This window comes from Engystomops pustulosus, chromosome 7 (assembly GCF_040894005.1).
Source record: "Engystomops pustulosus chromosome 7, aEngPut4.maternal, whole genome shotgun sequence".
In the NCBI taxonomy this organism is placed as follows: domain Eukaryota; kingdom Metazoa; phylum Chordata; class Amphibia; order Anura; family Leptodactylidae; genus Engystomops; species Engystomops pustulosus.
The window spans coordinates 149,587,233-149,601,232 of record NC_092417.1 but is presented as its reverse complement, the minus strand read 5'-3'; the positions used below and the strand labels follow the sequence as shown (position 1 = coordinate 149,601,232).

The 14,000-nt window shown below is 42.5% G+C and overlaps 1 protein-coding gene across 1 annotated transcript in view; it reads left to right on the top strand.

Moving 5' to 3' along the window:
• Positions 1-5,779: 5,779 nt before the first annotated feature.
• LRRC56 (leucine rich repeat containing 56) overlaps positions 5,780-14,000 on the top strand; it is a 125,921-nt gene continuing 117,700 nt past the window's right edge. Inside the window, exon 1 of the mRNA XM_072118216.1 lies at positions 5,780-5,844. The gene's annotated coding sequence lies outside the window, so the exon portion shown is untranslated. The remainder of the gene's footprint in view (positions 5,845-14,000) is intronic.

Here is a 14,000-nt window from a genome sequence, read left to right as displayed (position 1 = left end):
AAACCGGGACTGAACTGACATGCTGAGTTCAGGTCCGGTTTGCAGCATTTCGGGCCGGGTGAAGTGGCCTTAGTGTACAAACCGATGTAAGGAACCTTCTTTTGCTGGACGCGCTGACGTTTTTTTATTTATAACAATTTGGGACCTATATGACCGTTTGCTCATTTTGTATGGATGAAAAAATGGAGAAAAAGTGTCAATTCAGACATTTGGACGATATTTTCGGTTACAGTGTTCACGGCCATAAATTTTGGGATGTGGTGATACCTGATTTTTACTGTTAGTGTATTTTTATATGTTTTGTGGGTAGGGGGGTTGATATAAACTTTTCCTTTTTTTTTTTAAATCTTTTAAAATGTTTTGTTTACTATTATTTCAGACCCCCTAGGATATTTAACCCTGGAGGGTCTGATTTTACTGCAGATCCCTAATAGCATGCCATTGGCAGGGTATCAGAGATCAGTATTCATGTTGGGCCTACAAGTCTCTATGAAACCGACCAAAGGCTGCCATGACAACCAATCAGCACCCTCCAATGACGTCATGGGAGACACTGATCGCCATCCAAGATGGTGGCACCTACCGGGAGACAGGTAAACTGATACGGTCGGTGCCAGCACCAACCACAGTAGTAAGAGGCGGGTGTCAGCTGTGTTAATACACCTGACACCCGCTGTGTATGATGGGAGCTCAGGACCCGCAATTAGCTAATCCATCAAGACCAGCAATTGGCTGATCCATCATGTACATAAAAACAAGTAGTACTTCCATTCTGACATGTTAAACATCTCCAGATACTGGGATACTGGACACTCTGAAATTGGAGACCTCCAGAAAGCCAAGTGCAGGCAGGCCCCGGGTTACATACAATATAGGTTCTATAGGTTTGGTCTGTATTTGTATGTAAGTCGAAAAAGGTATATTTAGAAAGTGTAACCAAAGAGCTTCCCAGGGGGAAAGTCGGTAACAGCGGGATGAGAGATCTGTCTGTAACTAGGGGTCATCTGTAAATCGGGTGTTCTTAGGACAGGGACTGCCTGTATGGCTCTTTTTAAAGAGAACCCCCCTAAACTAAATATATTTTCATAAACTGCCATTAGAGAGCATTGCCTCTATCCCTTCATTGTCCCTCTACATGCCTGTAAACCTAAGCAATGAGGTCCTAAAGCTGTATGCATGCAAATGACCTGTGAAATGTCCAATGAAGCATTAGCATATTCAAGCTGTCCAGCTTATTCATGAGTGGGAGGTTCAGCCACACCCCCAGTGCTTGACTGACAGCCTGTATAATGATGTGAGGCTGTATAATGATGTGCTTCCTGGTGCTGGTGACCACGCCCCCTGCAGCCTGTGTGTGTGTATAGGAGAGATACAGCAGCTCCAGGCAGCCATGTTACAGCAGAACATGTCAGATTCATGTGTAGCTGATGTCTGTGTCTCTCACCTGTATGTTAGGAGGATGCAGCATGTCAGCAGATGCAGCACAGACACTAGCCATGCTTTACTATACATTACACACAGACATGAGCAGGGGGAGGAGAGGGGAGGGGTAACAGGGGTGAAATTGCTGCCTCTGACCATGTGACCAGCCTCATTTACATGATAAAAATAGATGATTTTACAATGAATAATGTATGAAATAACTAGATAAAGGCTGGGATGGGATCCTTGTGAGCTGCTCCAACAGGTAGAGGTGACAGGACTAGTGACACAGACCTGATGACAGGTGTCCTTTAAGAAAAGTACACAAATCAGTATACAAATAAGTTCTTGCAATTATACATTTTGACAATGTTACCTACTGAAAAAGCAAACAAGTCAGATCTCAACACTTCTAGTTCTTATATATCTATTTCTAGTTGATCAAATTTATTTCAAAGAAATATCTTGTATTTATGCAGCATTTTTACATTTTCAGGGACAGTAACTTATCCCTGTATTAGAGTTACCAAGTACAGACAGTCCCCTACTTAAGAACACCCGACTTACAGACGACCCCTTGTTACAAACGGACCTGTGGATGTTGGTAATTTACTGGACTTTAGTCCCAGGCTACAATGATCAACTGTAACACTTATCAAAGCTTTATTGTTAATCCTGGTTCTTATAACAACACAAAAGTTTTAAAATCCAATTGTCACAGAGACCAAAAAAAATTTGGCTGGGGTTACAATTCTAAAATATACAGTTCCGGCTTACATACATATTCAACTTAAGTACAAACCTACAGAACCTATCCTGTACGTAACCCGGGGACTGCCTGTAAATAAATTCAAATGATTAGAAGTTAAACCTGAAATTTCCTAAAAAAAAAGGTTTGATCCTGCAAATGCCAAATCAGTAAAATGACTGATGCCTTCCTAGGTTAGAGAGGAGGGATCACATGACCTTGGCACTGGGTTGTAGGCTACCTTCAGCCAATCCAGAGGAGGATTATAGACATTTATTTTTGTTTAGAAGAGAGGAAATTATACCCTAGAAATAAATTCGGGGAGGGTCACAATTTCCTATGTAGGTGTGTCATCAATTTTATGGTTTAAGATGTTTTTTTTATGTTACTCTGTTTTGATAGTCCTTGTATTCTAGCAGATATTACCCTGAGATATGACAGGAGATTAATTATCAAAATGCAAATGATGTGACTACACAGAATGGTAAGCTCAATAATGAAGGGACAGGATGGAAATGGTACCGGAGAGGTATAAGCAAATGAACCAGGAAATCGGAAAGAAACATCGCCGGCATCCGACAGAAAATACAACTCAGAATTTTAAAAAATATGAAAATGTTACAACGAATTAAACTCTTTCCGCTATTCTAAGGATCCCCGGCAAGAAGGCAGATCTCCATGTTGTTATTTTCACATATCTGCAAACCGCACAGCCTGGGGGACATACAACTGATCACACAAAAGCAGTACAGCGGCACAACAGTAAATAGTAAAAGAATGCAGAAGTGCAAACAGGGAACAAAAGAGTACAAAACACACATACAATAGGCTCCAAATTATTACTCCACTACTCACTATAGTGAGGGGGGGAATTTATCGGAGCTCAGTCTGAACCTGATTTAACATGCCAAGTCGGCCGCACGCCCTATGTTAAAGGTGCACCACAAAAAAGTTGGTGAACTCTATCTGACCAATGCAGGGAAGTGACAGATTCATGATTTCTGGCGCACATTCTTAATTATTATTATACAGGCAGAGCACTGTTAGTGCCGTTTCCCACATTCTTAGTAATTGTGCCCCGTTATATTCACACCTATTACAGGATCCTGGGCTGTAAAGCGGGAGGAGCACATTTATCATATGTTGGTGCTAATTGTAGCAGCGTAATGGGACACATTTACTTACCTGGTCCATTCGCGATCCCGCGGCACGTTGTCCGACGTGGATGCCGCGATTCACTAAGGTCGTGCGCCCGATATCCACCAGGTGTTGCTGCTGCGCCGAGGTCCGCCGGAGTTCACCTTCTTTGTCCCGGTGCATGTGAGTACGTGTCAAGCGACACAAATTCTTTTTTAAATGCCGCAGTTTTTCCGAATCCATTGGGTTTTCCTACGGCCACGCCCCCCACCCCATTCCCGTCACATGCAAGCCAATGCAACACAATCCGATCGCGTGCACCAAAAACCCGGGGCAATTCTGGGACAAACGGCGCAAAACGGTGATATTCGGGAAAACCCGCGATTTGGCCCCTTAGTAAATGAGCCCCATTATGTCCCCCCCCCCCCTCCCCCGCGCACCCGGCACGTATATCCTGAAAGCCTTCAGCAGTTTCAAATGTGGATATCAACTTCTCAGTTTTTTTTAGTCACTTTGCCTTGCAAAAAAATTTTGACGCATTGGGGCACATTTACTTACCCGGCCCATTCGCGATCCAGCGGCGCCTTCTCTGCACAGGATTCGGGTCCGGCTGGGATTTAAGATGGTAGTTCCTCCGCCGTCCACCAGGTGGCGCTGCAGCGCCGAAAATAATCTTAACGCCCCGGAATGCACCATCCCATAGAAGGTGAAGGTGAGCGCTCCCCAAGCGACACATTTTCGGTTTTTAAATGCGGCGGTTTTTCCGAATACGTCGGGTTTTCGTTCGGCCACGCCCCCCCGATTTCTGTCGCGCGCATGCCGGCCCCGATGCGCCACAATCCGATCGCGTGCGCCAAAAACCCGGGGCAATTCATGTACAAGCGGCGCAAATCGGAAATATTCGGGTAACACGTCGGGAAAACGCGAATCGGGCCCTTAGTAAATGACCCCCATTGTGTCCGTGGGATTTGTTTAAAGGGAATGTATCGCCAGTTTGTTTACCTATTAAAATTAGATAGCGTAACATTATAATTTCTTCAAATCTTTTCCTTATACCTTGTTTTTTTTTTTGCTCTCTCCATGATCCAGTGGGTGCTGCTATTTTACTAGATCTCTACGAACAGCATTTAGTGAGGCTTGTACTGTTGTATAAGGCTTTATGAATTCACAATTCTTGGTGCACAGACCGGAGTTGCAACTTTTCCCCACTTATGCAACATCTAGACCAAGGAGCGAGCCGGCCAATTTCTGGTGCGTGTTATAGCACAATTCTATGTATTTTTTCTTTGGGTTCTGCGCTGCACACAGCTCTGGCAGAGCAGGAATGTTGGGGAATGCCTGGGAGTTACATGATAGGTGAGGGAGATCCCTAAATGGGGATGTAATGTGGGAGAATGGAAATGGAGGTTACAGAAAGAAGACTAAATTGGGGGAAATGGTACTGTAAGTTGGGGGTGGGTTCCATTTCCTAAAAACAGTGCAGTCTGTACTATGTGCAGTTTGCATGTGTAGTGTGCAGGGGGCCCCAGATTCAGGATTTCTGGTGCACGTTCTTCATGAATCTGGCACTCTCTGCACTGTCCCAACAGAGTGCACTATTTTTTTTGGTGCAACTTTAACTTGGAGCATGCTACACAATTCTGCCGTAATTTGCATGATAAATGTGGCGCATGGTCCGACTGAGCACCGGAGCGCCCTCTTCAGTGCAGAAATTTGTTTTGCAAGAAGCCTAGTGAAGCCACGCCACAAAACGGTTGCATGCGACACAAATGTGGACGCGGACCCTTGTGCAAGCAGTTTGCACATATAAGAATGTGCAAAGCCCAACAGAAAACTGGTGCACGTAAATGTGCCCCAGTAAGTTGGTGGGCTGTAGGGTGGCACAATGGCTGATGGGTAGCACTTCTGCTTTGCAGCGCTGGAGTCCTAGGTTCAAATCCCACCCAGGTCAACATCTGCAAAGAGATTGTATGTTCTCTCTGTGTTTGCGTGGATTTCCTCCGGGTCCTCCAGTTTCCTCCCACACTCCAAAACATACTGGTAGGTTGATTAGATTGTGAGCCCCATTGGGGGCAGGGATGATTTGGCAAGCTCTGTGCAGCGCTATGTAATCTGTGTGCACTATATAAATAAAGGATTATTAAAGGCGAGCATATGCTGAAGGGGATGCTACAGAAAGGGCAACTATATACGTTTGGGGGGCATTTAAGTGGGGGTCAAACAGAGTGCGGCCATTAGAAGTGAGGAGCGCTCTATAAAAGAGTAACTTTAAGTGGCCAAAGGTTTGATAAGGAGCCTATTCAGTCCTAGCTCTGCCCTTCTACTCAAGCCTTGCTATGTAGAACCACTTTGAAGGTTGAGATCTTTGAAAAACTACAAATAGACTTTTGTGCAGTATTTGTTCATGCATACTCACCTGCTCTGACATCCAGCCCACTCTCTTTCAGTGAATGAGCAGCTCTCTGGATGCCAGCATGTCAACACTTTCAATAAAGACAAGTCTGAGCCTTAGAGCTACAAAGGCAACATATTTCCAGGTATTTACTGGAGTCCAACCATATCTTTTCTTCCATTGGCTCCAAACCAGACTTGTGTATACACTACTCATAGCTCCATCCACACCCTAGGAACATGTCCTCTGGTGCACTAGTATCAAATACAGTGGATCCTTTCCTCTCTCTTTGGTCTGTACATCTCATAAGGTCATTGATTTGTTCCTTCTTCTTCGTTGCAGTAAAGGGTTAGCCATTCTTACATTTTTTGGGTATTTTTAGTTTGAGTTTGAGTTTAGTTTGAGTTTTTTAAGAGTGTCTCCTTAGTGAGACACAGAGTGGGTCCAAATGCTTACAAGTTTGTGTGAGAAGTTTAGGGATTAGAAATGTTTAGCCCATCTGGGCAAGTGGGAGACTCACACAAATTGGTTGACTGTGGTTATTGGTCAGACCCAAACTTTTGTGTTCATTGTGACCAGTTATTGGACTCAGCAGTCACATGTGTAAGAATAGTGATGCATCATTCTTGTATATCTGACCACTGAGGCTCATGAATGGCACAGAGAACACAGAACCCTCAGAACCAACAGAACCCTCCGCTCAAGGATTCTTTTAGTACATTTCTTTCTTGAAGATTTTCCACCAAGTCTTATTTTCTGTAACAAGTCTTCATCTACTAAACATGCAATGTAAGTAATATTGTTACCACCTAGAACTGCTCAAGGTTTGTGTCATTTGTGGTTGGAACTGGCAAAGAGTTAGACATTAGGTCCCCACTGTATTACCAACTACCTGCATTGTACCCCCTTTTCAAGATCTTAGTATCATAGTTTATACGGATGAAAAAAGACACATGTCCATCAAGTTCAACCCAGGAAGGGAAGGGATTGGATAAGGAAGGGATTTAGGGAAACAATTCTATATAAACATTAAAGTAATTTAGGTGATAACAAGTTTAGATGTACAAGTAACTCTCCAATATTTTGCATAGTGCACAATATAATTGTAAAGGTGCCAGACCAAGCTGCAGAGCTATATATAACCCACACATGTCCGCGCTGGCCCGTCTAGTATCATGTCACATGGAGGCTGACTCCCATCACATCCATAATAAGTTGCACAACTTCCACACAATGCCTGCTGTATTGTAGAATATATACAAAACATTCTGTATTATGACTTTGTTGTCATCCAAATTATGAGGTACAGTCAGAAATTTATAGATGGGAGGGAATATATACTAAGACAATAGTAGTGATACTTGCCAATTCAGGATTTGGAAGCTGTTCAAAACACTTTGCATCATGAAACAAAGCAATTAATGATCATCTAACCATTATGAAATATGGGAAAACTATATTGTATATATATGACAACTTCTCAGAATCTTCTACTCGATAACATACTACAGGACATTACCTACAGTCTGCTCATCTCCTCCTGCACTGTTACCATATATACTCAAGGATAAAACTGGGAAAACCTATTAACTAGAATATAAAAGTAGGGTGGAAAATGCAGCAGCTACTCTTAAATAAAAAGTCCATTAGTAGTCTCCCCTCACCAAAGGGTAAATTCCCAGCACAGCCCCCTCAATAATGAAATGTCCAGCATGGCCCCTTTAATAATGAAATGTTCGGCATGGCCCCCTCAATAATGAAATGCCCAGAATGGCCCCTTTAATAATGAAATGTCCAGCATGGCCCCCTCAATAATGAAATGTCCAGCATGGCCCCTTTAATAATGAAATGCCCAGAATGGCCCCTTTAATAATGAAATGTCCAGCATGGCCCCCTCAATAATGAAATGTCCAGCATGGCCCCTTTAATAATGAAATGTCCAGCATGGCTCCCTTTAATAATGAAATGTCCAGCATGGCCCCTTTAATAATGAAATGTCCAGCATGGCTCCCTTTAATAATGAAATGTCCAGCATGGCTCCCTTTAATAATGAAATGTCCAGCATGGCTCCCTTTAATAATGAAATTCCAGCATGGCTCCCTTTAATAATGAAATGTCCAGCATGGCTCCCTTTAATAATGAAATGTCCAGCATGGCCCCCTTACTAATGAAATGCCCAGCATGGCCCCCTTTATAATTAAATGCCCAGCATGGCCCCCCTTCTAATGAACTGCTCAGCATTGCACCCTTAAAAATAATAAACGTAAACTTATCCTCTGGCACTCCCTGCAGTTCTTTTCCATCTCACAGTGTGGGCAGAGGCTCATCTATGTGTTCTGCCAGTATACACACTATGACCTCAGTGGGTGGCGAAAGCATTGTATCATAATTTGTGCGCTCCCAGGGAAGAAGAAGAAGAGAAGTTTATTATTTTTGATGTACTCAAATATTTACTCAAAAATTGAGGTGAAAAATTCAGCTTATACTCCACTATATACAGTAAATATTAAATATTTTTTGGGTGTCTTTTATATATCCCAAATGCTTCACTTGGGTGACTCCAGAAGGACTCAGGATGATAACTGAGCAATGTGCTCAGTAATTTCTGATACTAATTAATAACTAAATGGAGCAGCAGAATGCATGAGCAACCTGACACTCCATCTATTAATAAGAATGGTACCCCCCTTCTCTGGATTGCAAATTGTGTTGTGAACCCTACAAATCATGAGAATAGGACCCCTATTCTCATGATTTGTAGGGTTCACAACACAATTTGCAGCATCAGAAAGGATTATATTAACAAAATAAAAAAAACAAAATGCACCTAATTTTTGTAATCTACATGTGGACCGTGGGATTATATGTTTAATGAGACAAAACCTGAACATCTCTTTCTAAACTGTCTCCTTCCATACTTTGATGGAAGGTTTATACAGAATAAAGGAAGTCTTATTGAGTTACGGAAACACTACATTTTTTGTTGCAGCCTAATAGATATAATGTTCTTGGCTTCATGACAAAATACACAAAGGAACTACTCTGCCCATTGGTGCTGTACCCAGTTTTGGCCGATATTTCAAATTTGACACGTGTCACCTTATGTAGCAATAGCTTTGGAATGCTTCTATCTAACATAGAATATTGTTTTATTAAAGAGAACCTGTCATCTTTATTATTAGACTTAAAGGAAATCTACTACCAGGATGAAGGATTGTAAACCATGTACACTTACACTCACCGGCCACTTTATTAGGTACACCTGTCCAACTGCTCGTTAACACTTAATTTCTAATCAGCCAATCACATGGCGGCAACTAGGCATGGTGCATTTAGGCATGTAGACATGGTCAAGACAATCTCCTGCAGTTCAAACCGAGCATCAGTATGGGGAAGAAAGGTGATTTGAGTGCCTTTGAACGGGGCATGGTTGTTGGTGCCAGAAGGGCTGGTCTGAGTATTTCTGAAACTGCTGATCTACTGCAATTTTCACGCACAACCATCTCTAGGGTTTACAGAGAATGGTCCGAAAAAGAAAAAACATCCAGTGAGCGGCAGTTCTGTGGGCGGAAATGCCTTGTTGATGCCAGAGGTCAGAGGAGAATGGGCAGACTGGTTCGAGCTGATAGAAAGGCAACAGTGACTCAAATCGACACCCGTTACAACCAAGGTAAGAAGAGCATCTCTGAAAGCACAGTACGTCGAACTTTGAGGCAGATGGGCTACAGCAGCAGAAGACCACACCGGGTGCCACTCCTTTCAGCTAAGAACAGCTAAGAACGGAGGCTACAATTTGCACAAGCTCATCGAAATGGGACAGTAGAAGATTGGAAAAACGTTGCCTGGTCTGATGAGTCTCGATTTCTGCTGCAACATTCGGATGGTAGGGTCAGAATTTGGCGTTAACAACATGAAAGCATGGATCCATCCTGCCTTGTATCAACGGTTCAGGCTGGTGGTGGGGGTGTCATGGTGTGGGGAATATTTTCTTGGCACTCTTTGGGCCCCTTGGTACCAATTGAGCATCGTTGCAATGCCACAGCCTTCCTGAGTATTGTTACTGACCATGTCCATCCCTTTATGACCACAATGTACCCAACATCTGATGGCTACTTTCAGCAGCATAATGCGCCATGTCATAAAGCTGGAATCATCTCAGACTGGTTTCTTGAACATGACAATGAGTTCACTGTACTCCAATGGCCTCCACAGTCACCAGATCTCAATCCAATAGAGCATCTTTGGGATGTGGTGGAACGGGAGATTCGAATAATGGATGTGCAGCCGACAAATCTGCGGCAACTGTGTGATGCCATCATGTCAATATGGACCAAAATCTCTGAGGAATGCTTCCAGCACCTTGTTGAATCTATGCCATGAAGAATTGAGGCAGTTCTGAAGGCAAAAGGGGGTCCAACCCGTTACTAGCATGGTGTACCTAATAAAGTGGCCGGTGAGTGTATATTATAGTGTGTCCCCGATATGGCAGGATCTGCTCTTCTTTAGCTTCTTATGCCCTTGTTTTTACAAAAAAAACAATACTTTATTATGCAAATGAGCCTGAGGGGCTCCTGGCTCAATTGACATCCTTTGGCAGCCTTTTTTTTTGTAAAAATGGGGACATAAGAAGCTAAAAAAGAGCAGATCCTGCCAGAGGGGGCACATAACTGCATGTAAAAATGTTCTTGTTAAACAATCCTAGATCCTGGTGGTAGATATCCTTTAACATGGTTGTATAGAGTCAAGGAGGTGGAAAGATTAGCATTGAAATCAATTTCTTCTCTCCAAAGAACATCTCCTTCACTGTAATTGACGACCCTTCATCCATGGGCTTCACTATATTAGGTCAAGCACAGCAGAGGGGCGTTTTGAGGAGGGAGAGCTTGACTTCAGTAGTGAGCTCTCCACCTCTGTGACTTTATACAAATTATTTACATATCAATTCACAATAGATTTTCTGGATGCTGCCACCACACTGGGTCATGAAAGAAACATGATCCGGAAGGTATTTAGCTGCTTGACAACATAATGTTTTATTAGGTTAATATCTGCTGACAGGTTCCCTTAACAATTGTTTTTTTTTACAACGGACAGTTACAAAAATTGAAAAAAAAAATCTTTCCAATTAGATGTATTCTTCAGAGGAAGACACTCAGAGGGCAAATCATAGGACTTCCTGCCTTCCAGGTGATACCCATTAAAGGGAACCTGTCATCATAAATTGGCCTGATAAACCACTACCAGTATGTTGTGAAGCAGTTGAAAAGCTTCTAGATCATGTTTCTTTCATGACCCTGCGTGGTGGCATCATCCAGAAAATCAGCTTTGAAGTGAGATGTATGAAGTAAGGGAGGCGGAGAGTTTGAATATTGAAGTCAAGCTGTTGCTGACCTTAAACAACTCCTCCCACGTGATTCACATCATGCGCCGGACATAAGGAGATGTGATCAATGATGTAGCTGGACGTAGGACCATCAATTACACTTCAGGGGCATTTTAAGGCTTGACTTCAGTGTTAAACTCTCCGCCTCCTTGACTTCATAAAACCAATTTACATCTCACTTCAAAGTTGATTTTCTGGATGATGCCACCCCACTAGGCAATGGAAGAAACCTCATCTAGAAGCTGTTCAGCTGCTTGACAACATACGGGTAGTGGTTTATTAAGGCCGGTGCAGAGGTCATGTGTTATTGAGGTGATGTCACCACCCTGGTCTCTGCATACAAAGATCTCCAGATCTTAGCCACAGGGATAGAACTACGCTTCTCCCGTGGCACAGAAGCTATCACCACTTATCTTTAAGTCTCATTTCACTTGAGAAAGGAGACCCTGGTACTCCGAAACGCGTTGTGTCCCGAGATTACCAATAAATACTTTACCTTACTTGACGTATCCATCTGAACCTGAGTGTGCGCCACATTAGACAGCATCCAACCCACCACGTTTTACCTCCATCCTGACCGTCCTGGCAACCGCGTCTCGATGTCCACTGTCTGAGGGCAGCACCCCTACTATCACAACTGAGCGATAACTAGTGTTGTGCCTAACTTAGCACAACTACATCTGGTGAGCCTCAGTCCTTTTGATTATACGTAATATCACCAGCTATGTTTAACTAACTTAAAACTACTACTCTATGAGCGCGACCTGGTCTCTCCTTGTTTGCCTTTTTTCTCTCTCAAAGATCTCCAGGGACAGAGGCCAAGCACTGGGAGGTAAGTATAGGTTCCTAGAACACACCCTGCTAATGGGAAACGATTTGCTAATCCTGGACAACCCCTTTAATGAAAGTAAAGGAGAATTTTCCTCAAGGCCCTAAATCCCTAAATGGTGCGGATGTAATTGTAAGATTATTACCACGTCTTACTAGGAAACAGGAAGGATAGATACTGTACTTTTTTATGTTTCTCATAAATTGTAAGCTCTTGAGAACAGGATTCTCTCACCTATTTTAATATCAGACCAGGTTATTCTCTATGTCTTATTTTATTTGTACCCCGTTCTCTATAAAGCGCAATATTTTACTTTTTTTTTTTTTTTTTTTTTTTACAAGAAGTACAACAAATATTCCTTACATAGGATAAGACTCTATTCACACCCAGCATATTGCCCATCATTAGGCTACAGGTAGATGGGAAATCACAGTAGGCCTAAATAAATTTACATAAATGCCATTATTCAATAATCTGAACTTTAATGCAAATCTCCAGCATAATATGTACAATAAATTTAAAAAAAACCCACAAGTTTAGCTTATTTTATTACAGGAATTCAAAACAATTTAGAAGGCAATGTATGGTACAATTTACACATGGAATCATTCACGGTGTTCATTGGAGCAGAATACAACAGGAATATGCACCTTTGCCAGGACCTTGTAGTACCAGAAGGGTTAATGAGGTTAGACTGTTGCTGTGCAGTATGCGGTTTCAGAGACATCGGACCTTAGAAGAAACCCAGGACAGACTTGAATTCCTACTAACTTTTGTAGTTTTGTAAATACTGTCATTTGTTTGGGCCATAATAATCTGTAGATGGTGCTAGGTGTAGGTCCTGGAGGGTTGTGCAACCATATCTTTCTGTGTGCAGTTAGTAGGAGGGGGGATATGAAAAGAGAACTTCTAATCCAGGTCCTCAGCTTCTAGACAGGATTTTCAGCCTGAAGAGCTTTCTGCTCTATGCAATACGATGTTCCGCAGCCCCTCCCCTATGTTATGAGTGACTGCTGTAAATAACCAACCAAAATCCTGATACTGTTCCTACTCTTAGCAGAGCGGGAGGAGCTGTGGAACAGCACAGTGCAGAGAGCAGAAAGCTCTTCAGGCTACATACACAATCTACATACACAAAGGTTTGGTTACACAGCTCTCCAGGGCTGCTACATAACACTAACTGTCTGCAGTTGATGAAAACACTCTGGTCAAATGACAAGAAGTGGCCAGTGATGTAACAGAGCTCGTTCTCACTGCTCCGCATATCCTAGCAGTGAGACCTGTCAATCGGGAACAAGAAGAAGGGTAATGCAGTAATCCATGAATTTGCAGGGTCTCATTGGACTTAGTATCATTGGACTTGCATTTTTTTACATTGCAGCAATCAAAATGAACCATTTAGGGATAAGGACAATGTTTCTCAATCATAGTTTTTAATGAAGTATTTATTTTGGGTCAGTTAATTTGCATAGCAAGTTTTCTTTAAGAGAATACTCCAGTCAAAGCTAATACACTGGACTGTGCCTAAAGGGGTGGAGCATGACCAATTTCTTTTGTGTTCCCTGAATCATGGAGTCATGCTCCTCCCATAAAGCCCTCTACTAGATATAACACAGAGAAGCAGATTTGTCTGGAGTTTCCCTTTTCATGGGATATTATGTTTATGATAAATCACAAAAATTTACCCATCAGCAAATATTTGATAATGTTTCTGTAATGAAAAGTTATACAATTTTCCAATGTACTCACTGTATCAATTCCTCACAGTTTTTAAGATCTCTGCTTACTGTCATTCTATGGGAATCTTCATTGTCTACTTCCTGCAGATAGATATCTGTCCCTGGTCATGTGATGTCACACAGGTGCTTGGCTCGTTATAACACACAGCTCTGATTACTCACTTTGACAGAACATCATATGACCAAGGATATAACGAGCAGTGCACCTGTGTGACATCACATGACCAGGTATATTTAACGAACCGCGCACCTGTGTGACATCACATGACCAGAAGTATAAAGAGCCGTGCACCTGTGTGACATCACAGGACCAGGGATATAATGAGCTGTGCACCTGTGTGACATCACAT